This window comes from Bos taurus, chromosome 5, assembly GCF_002263795.3.
Source record: "Bos taurus isolate L1 Dominette 01449 registration number 42190680 breed Hereford chromosome 5, ARS-UCD2.0, whole genome shotgun sequence".
Taxonomy (NCBI): domain Eukaryota; kingdom Metazoa; phylum Chordata; class Mammalia; order Artiodactyla; family Bovidae; genus Bos; species Bos taurus.
The window spans coordinates 459,649-479,745 of NC_037332.1; the positions used below are offsets into that span (position 1 = coordinate 459,649).

General features: G+C 38.7%; 1 pseudogene; it reads right to left on the bottom strand.

Moving 5' to 3' along the window:
* Positions 1 to 4,103: 4,103 nt before the first annotated feature.
* LOC107132450 (frizzled-3-like) overlaps positions 4,104 to 20,097 on the bottom strand; it is a 37,471-nt pseudogene continuing 21,477 nt past the window's right edge.

A 20,097-nucleotide genomic window follows, 5' to 3' on the forward strand; every position in this document is an offset into this window, starting at 1 on the left:
AACTAAGTACCTGGAAAATTAGTGTTACTTAAGTAAAACATAAGATGAGACATATTCTAGGAATAAACTTTACTAATTTTAAACTGTAAAATATACATTATTCTGAAAACTCAAGCTATATTTCATGACCAACTCTTTTCAGGCATTAAATATTACTTTCTCAAGAATTACTTAACACACATTTTTTTAAGTGTTCTTGCAAAAAACAGTTGGTGTAAAGTATTTTAAAATCCAAGCAGTGACCTGTTTTCAGCAAGGACATTCATTTTAAATATTTTAAAATACTTTACACAAGCCCACTTTTCTTCAAATCAGGGACTTAAATATATGCAATTTACTTTAAACCCAACTGGGTATTTTGAAACAATGTGATCAACTACCTCAAACATTTTTCAAATGTTTGAAAGTTTCATTAATATGAGAAATGACTACAAAGAAACCATACTGATATACATGTGAACATATATTCAAATATTACGTTCTCCAAGACACCTGAGGAGGCTACCTCAAGGATAACATCATTGCTTAATACATTTTAAAAACCTCTCATTAGGAATTATCATCAAAACTTGACAAGCATTCTTCTAGGCATGCTCAGTAATAGTAAATCTTATTCAATTACTTATGGATAACACTTCAAATAGGAATTCAATAGCTCTAGGGCTCAGTTTACATGTCTGTATAAAATTCCTCTGAAGTAAAATCCTGAATGAAAACTAATATTAAAATTCTAGTGTTTGAGTTTCATTAATATGAGGTACCCAGAGCAATCAAATTCATAGAGAAATAAAGTAGAACAATGGTTGCCAAAGGCCAAGAGACAGGGAGGAATGGAGAATTGCAGAATTTCAGTTTGGAAAGATGAAATTTATCTCTCTTTACTTCAAAGATACCATGACAAAGGATTTTTACAGGATGATATACCGACTCTTTCAATGAGCAGACAGTCCCTATTCATTGTAAAAACTCTTTCAAAGAACAGGAGGAAAAGACCTCACTTTATGAAGCTATTACATCCTTGACACCAAAAAGGAAAAATACATGGCAAGAAATGAAAAACTATTAATATCACAGTCTATATCTCTCATGAGTATAGACACAAAAATCTTAAATAAAACATAAGAACTGGAATATGAGATATGAACTTGGTGTTGCCTGCAGCAACAGGATTTCTACAAAGAATATATATAAGAGAATTTACACACAATTAGAGCTAACAGAAGAGTTCAGCAGGGATGCTCAATATAACGTCAATATATAAAAATCAGTGGCATTCTTGTAGACCAGCAATAACCAACTGAAAAATGTAACAGAGAAAAGATCTCATTCACAATTGAAACAAAATTTGTAAGGTACCTAGGAACAAGTTAATGAGTACATAAATAAAGAAACAAAAAGATACTAAAACTCAGTATCACAAAGACAGAAATTTTCCCTGGATTCATTTAAAACCTAAAACAATTTCAACAAAATACAAACTGTTTTTCATGAATAAATTATTCTAAAATTCAAACAGAACAGTGCCAGGAACAGTTAAAATAATTTTGAAGAAGCATAAAGTAGAGGAAATGTGGGATTGAAACAAGGTTGTTCAAACAGAGCAATAAATAAGAGAGCCTAAAAATGGAACTTGTATATTACAGCAATGCATTACTATTCAGATGGGCTATCTGATAAACGGTGCAAAAAGCACCATTCATATGAAAAACTAAAATTGTTACTCATAACATAGATAAAAATGAATTTCAAGAGATTAGAGCCTTGAATTAATCAAATTTTAAAAACTTCTGTAAAAAGAAGACAGACCGTTTTTATAATTTTCAGAGGTAGGGAGGGATTTTTTAAAACACAAAAGGCAAAGAAAACACAAAGTGAAAAGACAAGCAGGATAAGATATCTGCAATGCAAGTAACTGAAGAAGAATTAAAACAAGAATAACAACAAAAGGCAAATAACCTGACAGAGCAGTGGACAAAGGCAACAAACAGGCAAATCACAGAAGAGAAACCCCAAACAGCCAAAAAACATATGAAAACACCGAGGCATAAGGGAAATAAAAATAAAAATCAAGACAGGCTTGAGATATTGTTTCAAAGGTTGACAAAAACTTAAAAGCCTGGCAACACCAAGATGGGGCGAAATGGGGAATTCCAACTCTATACTGTGAGTGTAAATTAAAATAACCACTTGAGTTGAAGATGCCGATATGTTAAAATGCCAGGACTACACTTTTGGGTATACACCCCATGAACATTCTTGGTCATGTATAAGGAAGATAGGTATTACAATAGTAAAACACTTGGAAACTCTATGTCCATCAGCAAAATAATGAGTAAATGAATTAAAGTATATCTGTACATTAAATCTCTCTACTGCAGTTAAAATGAACAAGTTAGTGGTACACATACTGTCATGTATATTCCCAACAACTTAAACATGGCATTTGCTAAAGTTTGGTACTGAATGATTTTTAAAAAGTTTATGTACGTATGTGTGTGTGTAAATAACACTAACAGAAGCAACAATAAATGAAAAAATGAGTAACAGAACATTTGAGCACTTATTATACAGAAGGCACACTTCTAACTGCATGTAGATGCCTAAAAACAGTCATAGGAGACAGATTATACTACTATTTCTATCTAACACGATTACTCTTTTATTACTATGAGATTCCATTACTCATTCTACAGATGAGGAATTGAAGTGGAAAGAGGTGAAGTTGATCTAAAACTATAAAACTAGTAAATAATAAGAGTTAGATATGAAGCCAGGATTCCTGACCCAGACTTTATAGCTTATTAACTATGTTAGTTATTATACCATTTTCTATTCTTTTTAGGATGTTGGAAATCCAACATTATTTCTGTAAGTTGGAAATAAAAAACACTCATAGAACCTATGACTGTAAAGAAATGAATACACACCCATATTTTTGTATAGCTCCAAATGGTTCTAAAGATTCTAAAAGATCCTTCAGAATGTCTTGAAAATAGTGGCGTCCCAACTACTCTAATTTACTAATTTACATGTTTAAGGTCTGGTTTTCTCAGGTCATTATTCCAGAGCCAAACATTATTTCTTTTATAGTACTAAGATAATATATATTTGGAATCCTAAAAACCTTACATGGAGAAGCTGCTGCTGCTAAGTCGCTTCAGTCGTGTCCGACTCTGTGTGACCCCATAGATGGCAGCCCACCAGGCTCCCCCGTCCCTGGGATTCTCCAGGCAAGAACACTGGAGTGGGTTGCCATTTCCTTCCCCAATGCATGAAAGTGAAAAGTGAAAGTGAAGTCGCTCAGTCGTGTCCGACTCTTAGCGACCTCATGGACTGCAGCATACCAGCCTCCTCCGTCCATGGGATTTTCCAGGCAAGAATACTGGAGTGCGATGCCATTGAAGCACATGATGTAATTCAATCATCTTTTTCTCTCCCATTAGAGGCAAAATTTGATTACTTAGCTTCAGGCCTGAAAACTCATACTAAGAGTTTTTAATAAGCAATTCTATCAAGAAATGTAATAAAATTTCAATTACTCTTCTTTCTGGTCTCTCCATTATAGGTTGGTTTTTTAAAAGCCAGTAGCTAGTACTTACAATAATATATATAATAATAATATATATTATGTATAATATATATTATAATAGTTAAAATGTAATTTTGTGTAGAATTATTTATACCACAAAATAAAAAAGGAAATGGCATTTTCAGTCATCAAGTATTTACGATAATTGACTATGTGCTAATCACACACTCCTTGTTTCCAGTAAAACTGGAACATTTCTTAAAAATGTCTTTTCTGAAAGATGGTAACGATAACCCTGTATACGAGACAGCAAAAGAGACACTGATGTATAGAACAGTCTTATGGACTCTGTGGGAGAGGGAGAGGGTGGGAAGATTTGGGAGAATGGCATTGAAACATGTGAAATGTCATGTATGAAACGAGATGCCAGTCCAGGTTCAGTGCACGATGCTGGATGTTTGGGGCTGGTGCGCTGGGACGGCCCAGGGGGATGGTATGGGGAGGGGGGAGGGAGGAGGGTTCAGGATGGGGAGCACGTGTATACCTGAAATTTTTTTAATTTTAAAAATTTAAAAAAAAAAAAAATGTCTTTTCTTCTGAATCTACACATTCCCATTCTCAATACCATCATCTACTAACCTATAGAACATGCTTTGAAAAAATATGAAAAAGATATTATTGTGTTTAAAGAGTTCACTGTCTATTAGGGGAAGGAGACAAGTAAACAGAAGTTATCTACAATGCATAAGTACTTTAATAAAGTGAGCAAGTCACTTAACATTTCTAAGCCTCAAATGAGATAGATGTTTAAGAACTCTAAATTACAGAGGGAACTTGAATAAACCATCTCTAAGGTCCTCTCTAGATATAAAATTCTATGATTATCTGATCTCTTTAAATTAAAAGGTAAATCACAAAATATTCAGTACGCAAGAAAGAAAAACTAAGACCAACTAAAAGATGAAACTTTGTACAAATGCATTCTAATTTTTTTTCAAAACTGTTAAAACTCCCGTTCTAACTATCAGTAAAATTTCCACAGACTGTCTTTTAATCAACATCTTCCCCTCAAATCTGCAGACTTCTAAGTAATCAACAAGCAACTATTTTGTGATAACACAAGTAAAGTGCTTAAAAGCCCATGGTGTGGACTCAAGAGAGTGATCTTTTAAAAGGAAGATGTTAACAGAAACGTGTGTATGACATTCTTACTACAATAAATTTGTTCATTAACCTCACTTCAAAATTTTAATGTTCAGGTTTTTCATGAAGAGGTTAAAAAAAAAAAAAAAACCCAGCTAAGATTAGCTTTTTTCACTGTTAAGTATTTTGAAATTTAGAACAAGGTTTCCCTTACGTGATATGGACATGGAATGTGATATTCTCTGCAGCGTTCTTGTATTCACATTGTTTCCCAGATGCCGCGGTAAGCTTGCTCATAAAAGTAGCATCCAATTACAACCATGAGTGGTACGAGATACACAGTGCTGAAAACACCAATCTGGATCATAAACTTCACCAGTTTATCCTGGTTCTCCTTTTCTAATGGAATCTCAACTCTCACTCTGTTTAGGGATATAATGCCGGCTAAAAGGAGTGAAAACCCAACTACCACATACAGGCAGAGGGGTGCAAGAACAAAATACCTCAGGGCATCAACATCGTAGAGGCCAACAAATCACACGCCACTGATATTGTCACCTTCAATTTTATTCATTGCTAAAAGCGTGATGGTCAGCGTTCCAGGGATGCCCCACGCACTGGCATGAAACAGCAAGGCTTTCTTCTCAATAGCTTCACTACCCAACTTTGGCACAGCTGCCAAGAACCACGTGATGGTAAGAATCACCCACCAAACACTGCCAGCCACAGAAAGAAAATAGAGTATCATAAAAAGCATGATACAGGCTTTGTTATGAGATCCCTGGGTCACTATGGAAGCCTTATACTGTGCAGGGCTGGATGCATTGCAGGCGACTCGGTCCTCAAGCAAAAACCCAATAAACAAAATTAATGACACCATCATGTAGCAGACGGCATAAAATATAATGGGTCTTTCAGGATAACAGAATCTTATCACATCAATCAAAAAAGTTAAAAAAGTAAACAACATGGCAGAGAGGCAAATGATTGGAATCAATCCTATGAAATACAGAGCAAATGAAAGCTCTCTCTCCTAAAGTACATATTTGGACAAGGAGGTGAACAATCACGCATGTGCAAAAAGGAATAGCCAAGATCAGGATCATTTTTCAACTCGGGCACACCAAAAGCCATAGTCCCTCTGCACTGCCACTGAGGCTCCTTCAGTAGGATCACCAGCTAAATTCAGGTCCACCAGCTGAGGATACAGCTCACCACAATCTGGGAACCTAAAAACACAAGACAAGAATCATTTACTTATGAACCCAATGATTTGGATTTCCACATTTAGCAGTTGCGGCTTATTTATGCTTATGTCCTTGGAGAACATTACGATATGTCGAAGAAATAATGCAATATCTTGCTTGTGGGTCATACAATGAGATATTCCACAGTTGACAAAAAAACGAAAAATGTATACTTAATTTTGTTTTGGCTTCAAAAATGGTACTCTTTATTAAAACAGGCGTAGCCATTAATAAATAGTGTAATTAATACTATTTATTAAGACAGTTTACAGTAAGACTTCAAACTATAAATAAGTATATATATATAAAATAAACATACATAAAAAGCTCCAGTAGAATACTAGCTAAAAGTTATTTTTTTTAACATTTAATTACAAGGTAGTCCTCAATTTACCCTAGACTCAAACAGAACTTTCTTAAAAATAAGAGGTAAAAATCTTCCCTAGAACAAGACTGCGGAGGAGTCAGTGAACGTGGAGAACATCTCTCTCCAAGGATTCATCAGGAATACACCTTCAGAGACAGAAGTACATGCAGAACACCAGCTAACAGAGGACAAGAGTACCTGACCAGTGGAAAATAATATATAGAACCACACAAAACTCGGTAGGAGGAAGGAAATACAGGGAAAAACAGGAGTGTTAGAAAGACTGCACCTGCCCTCGGCGGGTGGGGGAACTGAGGCAGGGGTCCAATCCCCACATCGGGGCAACTGTCTGAGTCAGAGGAGAAACATTTAAGGCTGAGTGAAACAGTTGATCTGTGGCAGCCTAAATGGAGTGAGAGACAGTCCTTGCCGCAGCCATACAGACCCTAGACAGGGACACAGGTTCCCTGGAAGGCACAGCAGCTGGGAGCTGGAGTTTAGGGATTGTGGGGCAATCCCAGGGCGAGGGCTGCTGTTGACTGCGGAGAGATGGATTGAGGGGATGTGAGGGAGAAGAGACGGGTTGAGGGGATATGAGGGAGGAAAGCCAGGCAGCCATGGAAGCAAGGCGATACTGCTGAGTCACAGGTAGGGGATGGAGCCATCACCATGGCCTCTCTCTCCCCACAGGCCAGTATCAGCAGCTGAACAATAGAGAGGGTGGTCCATCAAATGCCTGACACACTGCACTACAGAATAGGACCCCACCCAGGGTGCCACTTTACATGCCAGAGGCGCCAACCTACACACTAGGATCTCAGCCAGGAGGGGCCCTCTATGTGCATGACACACCGAACAGGAGAGAAGGACCCCAGGCAAGGTAGCCCTCTAAGTGCCTCAACAGACGGAGCCACAGATACGCCTTTTGGTCACCAGCTGCAAGAGGCTCAAAAAAAGACTCTGATAGGGACATAACTCCTGCAGCGGAGGCAGTCCGTGTCCTTGCACACTTGGCACTGCCAGGGTCCCTGCAAGCCACACAGTTCTGCCACCTTCATGCTCTGCCGGGGACCAGCCCCGGCTGAACCAGGGTATTCGAAGGAGAGACGGCGTAGGCGAAGATCAGGAGACAATTGCTTAATTAAATGTTAATTAAGGATATAAAGAGTAATAGAATGAGGATAGCTCAGTAAAATTCAGTGAAGAAAAGAGGCTGAAATAAGGATAGCTCAGTGAGGAAATTCAGTGGAGAAAAGAGGCTGAATAATTCAGCCAGAAGGTAAGAGAAAGAACGACACGGTGAGACCAAGTTTCGGTGAACAAGGCCCGTACTTTATTTTCCAAAGTAGTTTTTATACCTTAAGTTATGCATAGAGGATAATGGGGGAAGGGGTAGAGTCTTGCAGCAAACCAGGCTTTCTTCCTGCAAACTTATCATATGCAAAAGCTTAGGTGATTTGCATCATCTTCTGGCCCGGAGGCCTGTTAACATTTTAAGACCTTTTCTTCAGAAAAGGTATTTTTCTCTAAAGGTGATTGGTCAGGAGCCACCCTCCAAAAGCATTAGATAAAGTTGCATTCCTACAGCGCAAAGGTGTGGTGGGCTATAACAAGAAAAAGAATTAACTCAAGGGTCCCAGGTTACAAACATTAAAGCTACTACTTACACCAATTATATTAATCAATACACTGCCGGGGACACAGCAGGTAAGGGATATGGAGACTTAGCAGCAAACATTGGCCCAACAAGTGAAAATCCCTTCACCAATACAATTTCTAATCAATCTTTTAACTACTCAAAAGAATCTGTGTTTAGACAGTTTAGAACATCTCCTGCCTCTCACAGTTGGGAGGCTCTGAACAATCACATGTGGCCGGAAAAACCTATTCAGGCAGGCTAGAGGATTTCCAAAGGAGTTTGTAGGTTAAACACTGTCACACCCAGGAATTATTAACTGGAGCTGTAAGCTAACTTTTTTCAGAGAGGTAGTGGGGGACAGCCCCCCGTAAAGTCAGAGGTGTAGGTGAAAGCACAAAGCAGAAAGTAGGCAGACTCTGGTTTTGGGGGTAGATTGCTCGAGAATTTCCAGGGAGACTCCTGAGGCTTGATCCCGCCTTTGCGTATGCCAAGCCTCCTTCCTCATGACCTTTGCCAGAGGCGGAGCTCGCTCCCCGCAATGCTCAACTCTCACTGGGGCAGAGCTGCCACAGGCAAAAAACATATTGCATCTATGCCCACAGGGTCGCTTCAGTCATGTGCAGCTCTTTGCTGCCCTGTAAACGGTGGCCTGCCAGGCATCTCTGTCAGGGAGGAGAGGACTTCTCCAGGCAAGAATACTGGAGCGTACTGGCCAATACTGGTTGCCATACCCTTCTACAGCACTGTATTTCCTGCTGCCCTAGCAGCCAATTCCCCTGAGTACCTGGTGCTGCCAGAACCCCTGTGACCCAAGCAGCTGCACCACCTCCACACCTGGCCCTCAAAGGGGCAAACCCAAGCCCTCCAGGGCAGCCCCAGGAGCAAACCCCAGTGGATGACCCACATGTATAGGTGGAAATGAAACCACAATTGAAACCCAGGGGCAGTGTGGCTAAGAAGACCCAAAACCTTACCACCAGCTGTACAAGCTGCAGATTAAATCCACACAATCAACTAGGCAGACTCTGTGTCTATGGAATATTTAAAAGGTCAGTGAGAGCTACCACAAAAGAAATACTCATGAGTACTGATAGCTGTGGACACTGGAGGGAAGAATACACAGGAGTAGGACCAGATTAGAATCTGAGCTGCCCCCACAGCAGGCCCAAGAGACCAGCAGAGTGTTGGAGGGCATTCGAGGGAGGTAAATTGGACTATGACTCTCAGCGAGGGGAAGGACGCTGACAGCAATGACTCAAGAAAAACATTTATTATTATTTTTTGACTTGTTCTGTCGATTCTTTGGCTTTTTTTTTTTTTCTTTTTTCTCCTTTTTTCCCCCTCTGTTGTAGCTGTCGATTTTACTGGCACTGACTGTGTGGATCACAATAAACTGAGGAAAATTATGCAAGTGATGGGAATACCAGACCACCTGACCTGACTCTTGAGAAATCTGTATGCAGGTCAGGAAGCAACAGTTAGAACAGGACATGAAACAACAGACTGGTTCCAAATAGGAAAAGGAGTACGTCAAGGCTGTATATTGTCACCCTGCTTATTTAACTTATAGGCAGAGTACATCATGAGAAAAGCTGGGCTGGAAGAAGCACAAGCTGGAATCAAGACTGCCAGGAGAAATATCAATAACCTCAGATACGCAGATGACACCACCCTTATGGCAGAAAGTGAAGAGGAACTCAAAAGCCTCTTGGTGAAAGTGAAAGTGGAAAATGAAAATGTTGGTTTAAAGCTCAACATTCAGAAAAGAAGATCATGGCATCCAGTCCCATCACTTCATGGGAAATAGATGGGGAAACAGTGGAAACAGTGTCATACTTTAGTTTTGGGGGCTCCAAAATCACTGCAGATGGTGACTGCAGCCATGAAATTAAAAGACGCTTACTCCTTGGAAGGAAAGTTATGACCAACCTAGATAGCATATTCAAAAGCAGAGACATTACTTTACCAACAAAGGTCCATTTAGTCAAGGCTAAGGTTTTTCCAGTGGTCATGTATGTATGTGAGGGTTGGACTGTGAAGAAGGCTGCGCGCCGAAGAATTGATGCTTTTGAACTGTGGTGTTGGAGAAGACTCTTGCGAGTCCCTTGGACTGCAAGATCCAACCAGTCCATTCTAAAGGAGATCAGCCCTGGGATTTCTTTAGAAGGAATGATGCTGAAGCTGAAACTCCAGGACTTTGGCCACCTCATGCGAAGAGTTGACTCATTGGAAAAGACTCTGATGCTGGGAGGGATTGGGGGCAGGAGCAGAAGGGGACGACAGAGGATGAGATGGCTGGATGGCATCACTGACTCGATGAACGTGAGTCTAAGTGAACTCCTGGAGTTGGTGATGGACAGGGAGGCCTGGCGTGCTGCGATTCATGGGGTCACAAAGAGTCGGACACAACTGAGCGACTGAACTGAACTGAACTGATTTGATGAAATCCAATTAAGCTTTTGAGCTTTATTTTTTCTAGTCACATTTTTTATTGTTATAAACCTCTGCCTCTACATTGGGTTTCTGCAGTTCTGCAGAGTTTTCCTCTTTTTTTCTTTCCTCTTTTTTTAATTTTAAACCTTTTATTTTTTCTATATTTATTCCTTTGTTTGCTTTTCCTACAGTTCTTTTCCCCTTGCAGTTAATCTTTAACATATATAAATCTTCTTTATCTACATTTATCTAACTTTGCATACCTTTTGTTTCTCTCCTTTCCTCTCTACATAGTTGCTAGTTTTACTTTCAGTGCTTTATTCCCCAGCTGGCACCTTGCTTTAGTTTTGTTTTCCAGTTTGTGTTTTGGCTAGTTTTGTTCTGGTAGATATGATTTTTGGTTTCTTTTGTTCACTGGGTCAATCTATTGTACTTTATTTTTGTTGGACTTTTTTGATTTTGCCTGTTGGTGTGTATGTATATGTGTATATTCAGTCACACGTTTTAATGTTGTTATAAACCTCTGCGTCTACATTGGGCTTTTGCAGTTCTGTGGAATTTTCCTTTTTTCTTTCTTCTTTTTTTTTCTTTTCTCCTCTTTATAATTTTAATTTTTTAAAACTTATTGTATTTTTGGTATATTTATCCCTTTCTTTGCCTTTCCTACTGTTTTTTTCCCCTTGCAGTTAATCTTTAATGCATATACATCTTCATCTATCTCTATTTAAATTTGCATATTCATTCTTTCTTTTCTTTCCTTACTTTCCTCTCAACATATTTGTTAGTTTTGTTTTCATTGCTCTATTCCCCACTTGGCACATTGCTTTAGTTTCATTTTCCAGTTTGTGCTTTAGTTATTTCTGTTCTTAACTGGTAAATATAAATTTTGATTTCTTTTGTTTGCCAGATTAATCTACTGCACTTTATTTTTGTTGGACTGTTTTGACTTTGCTCATGGGTGTATATGTATATATTCCATTATTTTAACTATTATTTGCCTGATTTTGTAACCACAATTTGTCTGGGGTTCATCTTTGGTTTCTCATTTTTGGATATTTGTTTTAATCTCACTTAATGCCATAACAAACCACGTGTGGAATCTTTGTTTCTGACCAGAGATAAAGCCCTGAACCTTTGGAGTGGGAGCACTGACTCCAAGACCCTAGATAGCTGCTAAGTCACTTCAGTCGTGTCCGACTCTGTGCGACCCCATAGACGGCAGCCCACCAGGCTCCCATGTCCCTGGGGTTCTCTAGACAAGAACACCGGATTGGGTTACCATTTCCTTCTCCAGAGAATTAACCGTAGGGAGTATCAAACAGTGAGAACTCACACAAAGGAAACCACTTGAACACAAGACCCAGTATCACCCAACCACCAGCAGCACCGTGTGCAGGACGCCTCATCTGAACAACAAACAAAACAAAAATACAAACTCAATCATCAGCAGAGAGGATTTACCATCTCACTCAGCCTTACCCATCAGAGGAAAAACAAAAAATCAGCACAAATCTCACTCTACACAAAGCTTACACAAACCACTGGACCAGCCTTCAGTTCAGTTCAGTTCAGTTGCTCAGTCATGTCTGGCTCTTTGCAACCCCATGAATCACAGGTCTCCCTGTCCATCACCAATTCCCAGAGTTCACTCAGACTCACGTTCATCGAGTCAGTGATGCCATCCAGCCATCTCATCCTCTGTCGTCCCCTTCTCCTCCTGCCCCCAATCCCTCCCAGCATCAAAGTCTTTTCCAATGAGTCAACTCTTCGCATGAGGTGGCCAAAGTCCTGGAGTTTCAGCTTTAGCATCATTCCTTCCAAAGAAATCCCAGGGCTGATCTCCTTCAGAATGGACTGGTTGGATCTCCTTGCAGTCCAAGGGACTCGCAAGAGTCTTCTCCAACACCACAGTTCAAAAGCATCAATTCTTCAGCACTCAGCCTTCTTCACAGTCCAACTCTCACATCCATACATGACCACTAGAAAAACCATAGCCTTGACTAGATGGACCTTTGTTGGCAAAGTAATGTCTCTGCTTTTCAATATGCTATCTAGTATGGTCATAACTTTCCTTCCAAGGAGTAAGCGTCTTTTAATTTCATGGCTGCAGTCACCATCTGTAGAGATTTTGGAGCCCAGAAAAATAAAGTCTGACACTGTTTCCACTGTTTCCCCATCTATTTCCCATGAAGTGATGGGACCACATGCCATAATCTTTGTTTTCTGAATGTTGAGTTGTAAGCCAACTTTTTCACTCTCCTCTCTTACCTTCATCAAGAGGCTTTTTAGTTCCTCTTCACTTTCTGCCATAAGGGTGGTGTCATCTGCATATATGAGATTATTGATATTTCTCCTGGCAATCTTGATTCCAGCTTGTGCTTCTTCCAGCCCAGCGTTTCTCATGATGTACTCTGCATATAAGTTAAATAAGCAGGGTGACAATATACAGCCTTGACGTACTCCTTTTCCTATTTGGACCAGCCTTAGGAGGGCAGAAACCAAAAGAAAGAATTCAACCTTCTTCAACTAAAGAATTCGACTTTGCTTGAAGCCTGGGAAAAGGAAATTTCAAACACAACAAGTTAAGAAAAAATTATGAAAAGGCAGAGAAATACTACACAAATGAAGGAGCAAACCAGAAACACAGAATTCCAAATAAATGAAGAGGAAATAGACAAACTACCTGAAAAACAATTCAGAATAAGGATAGTAAAGATGATCAGAAACCTTGAAAACATAATGGAGAAAATGCAAGAATCAATTAACAAAGACCTAGAAGAATTAAAAGAATGAAAAGAACTGAGGATAGTCTCAGAGACCTCTGGGACAATAGCAAATGCACCAACATTCAAATTATAGGGGCCCCAGAAGAATGAGAGAAAAAGAAAGGGTATGAGAAAAATTTTGAGAGATTATAGTTGAAAACTTCCCCAACGTGGAAAAGGAAATAGTCAATCAAGTCCAAGAGGCTCAAAGAGTCCCATACAGGACAAACACAAGGAGAAACACGCCAAGACACACACTAATCAAAGTAACAAATACTAAACACAAAGAAAGAATATTAAAAGCAACAAGGGAGAAGCAACAATAACATACAGGGGAAATCCCATATACTTAACAGCTATCTTTCAGCAGAAACTCTGCAGGCCAGAAGGGAATGGCAGGATATATTTAAAGTACTAAAAGGGAAAAATCTACAACCAAGATTACTGTACCTGGCAAGGATCTCATTCAAAATTGATGGAGAAATAAAAAGCTTTTCAGACAAGCAAAAGTTAAGAGAATTCAGTACCACCAAACCAGCTTTACAACACATGTTAAAGGGACTTATACAGTCAAGAAATATAACAGAAGAAAAAAGATCTAAAAAATCAACCCCAAACAATTAAGAAAATGGCAATAGGAACATATATATCAACAATTACTTTAAATGTAAACGGATTAAATGCTCCAACCAAAAGACACAGACTGGCTGAATGGATACAAAAACAAGACCCATATATTTACAGTCTACAAGAAACCCACTTTGGACCTAAAGACACATATAGACTGAAAGTGAGAGGATGGAAAAGTATATTGCATGCAAATGGGAAGTCAAAGAAAGCTGGGATAGCAATCCTCATATCAGACGAAGTAGACCTTAAATAAATAAAATTACAAGAGATAAGGAAGGACACTACATAATAATCAAGGGATCAGTCCAAGAGGAAGACATAACAATTATAAGTATCTATGCACCCAACATAGGAGCACCTCAATACATAAGACAAACACTAACAGACATAAAAGGAGAAACTGACAGTAACACAATAATAGTAAGAGACTTTAACACCCCACTCACACCAATTGACAGATCATCAAAACAGAAAATTAATAAGCAAACACAAGTCTTAAATGACACATAAGATGAGATGGATCTCGTTGATATCTTCAGGACATTCCATCCAAATGCAGAAGAATACACCTTCTTCCCAAGGGCACACTGAACATTCTCCAGGCTAGACCACATCTTAGGTCACAAACAAACCTCAATAAATTTAAGAGAATTGAAATCGTATCAAGCATCTTCTCTGACCACAACGCTATGAGACTAGATATCAATTACAAGAAAAAAACTGTAAGAAACACAAACACATGGAGATTAAACAACATGTTTCTAAATGATCAACAGGTTACTGAAGAATTTAAAAGGGAAATAAAAAAATTCCTAGAAACAAATGACAATGAAAACACAACAACTCAAAACCTATGGGATGCAGCAAAAGCAACTCTAAGAGGAAAGTTTATGACAATACAATCCTACCTCAAGAAACAAGAAAAACATGGAATAGACAATCTAACTTTACACCTAAAACAACTGAAAAAAAAAAAGAACAAAATCCCCAAAATTAGTAGAAGGAAAGAAATCACAAAGATCCAAGCAGAAATAAATGAAAAAGAAATGAAAGAAACAAGGGAAAGTGAAAGTGAAGTCGCTCAGTCATGTCCGACTCTTTGTGATACCATGGACTGTAATCTACCAGGCTCCTCAGTCCATGGAATTTTCCAGGCAAGAGTACTGGAGTGGGTTGCCATTTCCTTCTCCAGGGGATCTTCCCAACCCAGGGATTGAACCCAGGTCTCCCACAGTGTAGGCAGATGCTTTACCATCTGAGCCACCAGGGAAGCATGAAAGAAACAATAGTAAAGATTAATAAAACTAAAAGTTGGTTCTTTGAGAAGATAAACAAAACTGACAAACCTTTAGCCAGATTCATCCAGAAAGTAAGAGAGAAGAATGAAATCAACAAAATTAGAAATGAAAAGGTTACAACAGACAATGCAGAAATACAAAGGATTATGAAACTATTATGAACAACTATATGGTAATAAAATGGATAACCTGGAAAAAATTGACAGATTCTTAGAAAACTTCTATCTTCCAAGACTGAACCAGGAAGAAACAGAATTTATGAACAACCCAATTACAAGCACTGAAATTGAAGCTGTGATCAAAAATCTCCCAAAACACAAAAGCCCAGGACCAGATGGCTTCAAAGGAGAATTCTATCAAGCATTTAGAGAACATCTAATGCCTATCCTTCTAAAACTCTTTCAAAAATTGCAGGGGAAGGAACACTTCCACACTCATTCTACAAGGCCACCATCAACCTGATACCAAAACCAGACAAAGACAACACAGAAAAAGAAAACTCCAGGCCAATATCATTGATGAACATAGATGCAAAAATCCTCAACAAAATTTTAGCTAACAGAATTCAGCAACACATCAAAAAGCTCATACACCATGATCAAGTTGGGTTTATATCAGGAATGCAAGGATTCTTCAATATATGCAAACCAATCAATGTGATACACCATATGGACAAATTGAAAAAAAGATCATATCATCTCAATGGATGCAGAAAAAGCCTTTGACAAAATTTAGCACCCATTTATGATTAAAACTCTTCAAAAAATGGGCAGAGAAGGAACCTTCCTCAACATAGTAAAGGGCATATATGATAAGTCTACAGCAAACATTATTCTCAGTGGTGAAAAACTGAAAGCATTCCCCCTAAGATCAGGAACAAGATAAGGGTGTCCACTTTCACCACTATTATTCAACATAGTTCTGGAAGTCCTAGCTACAGTAATCAGAGAAGAAAAAGAAATAAAAGGAATTCAGATCAGAAAAGAAGAAGTAAAGCTCTCACTGTCTGAAGATGACATGATACTGTACATTGAAAACCCTAAAGACAGTATCAGAAAATGACTAGAGCTAATCAGTGAATTTAGCAAAGCTGCAGGATACAAAATCAATATACAGAAATCATTTGCATTTCTATATACTAACAATGAAAAATCATAAAGAGAAATTAAGGAATCAATCCCATTCACCATTGCAACAAAAAAAATTAAATATCTAGGAATAAACTTACTTAAGGAAGCAAAAGAACTGTACACAGAAAAGTATAAGACACTGATGAAAGAAATCAAAGATGACACAAACAGATGGAGAGATATTCCATGTTTCTGGGTACGAAGAATCAATATTATGAAAATGACTATACTACCAAATGCAATCTACAAATTCAACGTGATCCCTATCAAATTACCAATGGCATTTTTCACAGAACTAGAACAAAAAATTTCACAATTCATATGGAAACACAAAAGATCCTGAAGAGCCAAAGCAGTCTTGAGAAAGAATGGAGTTGGAGGAATCAACCTTCCTGACTTCAGATTACACTACAAAGCTACAGTCATCAAGATAGTACGGTACTGACACAAAAACAGAAATATAGACCGATGGAACAAGATTGAAAGCCCATAAATAAACCCATGCACCTATGGGTACCTTATTTTTGACAAAGGAGTCAAGAATTTACAATGGGGCAAAGACAGGCTCTTCAATAAATGGTGCTGGGAAAACTGGACAGCTACATGTAAAAGAATGAAATTAGAACACTTCCTAATACCTACACAAAGATAAACTCAAAATGGATTAAAGACCTAAATGTAAGATCAGAAACTATAAAACTCTTAGAGGAAAACATAGGCAGAACACTCGATGACATCAATCAAAGTAAGATACTCTATTACCCACCTCCTAGAGTAATGGAAATAAAAACAAAAGTAAACAAGTGGGACCTGATTAAATTTGAAAGCTTTTGCACAGCAAAGGAAACGATAAGCAAGGTGAAAAGACAGCCCTCAGAATGGGAGAAAATAATAGCAAATGAAACAACTGACAAAGGATTAATTTCCAAAATATACAAGCAGCTCATACAACTCAATGCCAGAAAAACAAACAACCCAACCAAAAAGTAGGAAAAAGACCTAAACAGACATTTCTCCAAAGAAGACATACTGATGGCTAACAAACACATGAAAAGATGCTCAACAATGCTCATTATTAGAGAAATGCAAATCAAAACTACAATGAGATATCACCTCACAGCGGTCAGAATGGCCATCATCAAAAAATCTACAAACACGATACTGGATGCTTGGGGCTAGTGCACTGGGGACGACCCAGAGGGATGGTATGGGGAGGGAGGAGGGAAGAGGGTTCAGGATGGGGAACACATGTATACCTGTGGCGGATTCATTTTGATAGTTGGCAAAACTAATACAATTATGTAAAGTTTAAAAATAAAATTAAATTAAAAAAATAAAAATAAAATAGTCAATGAAGCAAAAGTAAAAAAAAAAAAAAAAAAAAATCTACGAACAATAAATGCTGGAGAGGGTGTGGAGGAAAGGGAATGCTCTTGCACTGTTGATGGGAATGTAAATTGATACAGCCACTATGGAAGATGGTATGGAGATTCCTTAAAAAACTAGGAATAAAACCACCGTATGACCCAGCAATCCCACTTCTAGGCATATACCCTGACGAAACCAAAGCTGAAAAAGACCCATATATCCCACTGTTCACTGCAGCACTATTTACAATAGCTAGAACATGGAAGCAACCTCGATGTCCCCTGACAGATGAATGGATAAAGAAATTGTGGTACATATACACAATGGAATATTACTCAGCCATCAAAAGGAAAACATTTGAGTCAGTTCTGATGAGGTGGATGAACCTAGAACCTATTATACAGAGTGAAGTAAGTCAGAAAGAGAAAGGTAAATATTGTATTCTAATGCATATATATGGAATCTAGAAAAATAGTACTGAAGAATTTATTTATAGGGCAACAATGGAGAAACAGACATAGAGAAGAAACTTATGGACACAGGGAGAGGGTAGGAGAGGATGAGGCATTCTTCACCGCCTCAAATGCTATATTATGCCTGTGTTAGAGCCCAAGAAATCTGCATTTTGACAATTTTCCAGACTTGAGAAAGCATCACACGCACAGTACAGAAAAAACAGGGACATGCTGCAGACATTCTCACATGATCAGAAGTACTGTTCTCATGAACTTCCTGCATTTTCAGTTTTCTTGGCAGCATCAGTTTCTAAGCCTTCAGACTCCCATCAACTAGATATTAAGTAGTTACATGGATCAAATAGTTTCCAAGAAACTGCCAATGATATTAAGTTTGCCAAATACATGTATAACCTTACACTGAAGCTGATTAATACAAACCATTTTCTTCACAAGGCTTGGATTATAAAGCCATATGACAGAAACACTGCACAGAGGCATTTATTAGAACTCTGCAGTAAGCCAGGGCTTTAAGAGAAAAACACCTAAAAAACACTCTATCCTTGAGTCCAAAAGAAGGTACAAACTTGTAAATACAATACAAGATACAGAAGCATGATCTATGAAGCAATCAAAATTATGAAAGACTTCATATCAGTCCCTCAACACAAGATTTTTGAATCAGTATTTGCCAGTACTGGCAGTATGGCAATCAGTATTCTAACAAAAAATGCGAGCAAAGGCACAGAGGTTCAAACACGGTGTGTTTAGTATTGCTGGGGCACGAAGAGTGCATGAACTGTAAGCACAAGAGGTAAGCACTTTCAGAAATATGTGTGTGCATGTGTGTGCATAAACACTGATGTAAACATATCAATGGATATATCTGTACATCCAACTGCCAATTCACCACATACATACTCCTTACTTTTTAATCCTTCCAAAACCAAACTCTTTATTTCCACTCCTTAGTTTCTCCATTTTCACAAATGGTAATCCCACTCTTCTAGTTGCTCAGGCCGAAACCCTTGGGATCCTCCTTGAAACGGCTTCTGTCATATCCACCTCACAACTACCAGCACTTCTTGTCATTTGACTTCGCAACGCATCTAGAATCTGACCACTTTAAACGTCCTCCACAGCGTCCACCCAGTTTGAGCTATTAGTACCTCATCCTTGGATTTTTGGAGTGGCTTCCAGTTCATCTTCATTTGTACACAAGAACCAGAGTGATCCTTTAAAGACATGCCACCCCTGTGCTCATGATCATGTCTCTTCTGCTCAAAATCTTCTAACTCACTCAGAAGCAAATCCAAATTCCATAAAGGAGCTCTAAAGACACCCCCAACCCCAGTGCTTTGTGATCGTATTTCCTTCCCTTCTCCCTTACTCACATGGCTCTAGCCTCTGTGGTGTCCCTGTTGTTCTGTGAATATAACCAGCACACTTCCACTTCAGAGACTCTGTACTTGTTGCTCTGCTTCTTCTGCCTGGACTGATCTTCCCTAGATATCTGCATCATTTGTCCTCTCATTTCATTCACGTCCCTGTTACAGTGTCTCCTTATTAAAAAGGACTTCCCTAATGTCTCCACACTACATCAATATCACCTAACTATTCTTTCTTATTGACATTCATTGCCATATGACATCTATTTATTTATCTCCTACCACCTAACTCTATTCTTTCTTACTGGCATTCACAGCTATCTGACATTATATATTTATATTCTACCATTACAACCATCATTAGAACTGTAGCTCCATAAGAACAGACCACATTTTGTTCACTACTCATCTTCACTATCTAGAACAATGTCTAGCACTGTTGTGTCCAGTTGTGTTCAGTTGTGTCCAACTCTGTGTGATCCCATAGATGGCAGCCCACCAGGGTTACCCCCATCCCTGGGATTTTCCAGGCAAGAACACTGGAGTTGGTTGCCGTTTCTTTCACCAATGCATGAAAGTGAAAAGTGAAAGTGAAATCACTCAGTTGTGTCTGACTCTTAGTGACCCCATGGACTGCAGCCTACCAGGCTCCTCCATCCATGGGATTTTCCAGGCAAGAGTACTGGAGTGGGTTGCCATTGCCTT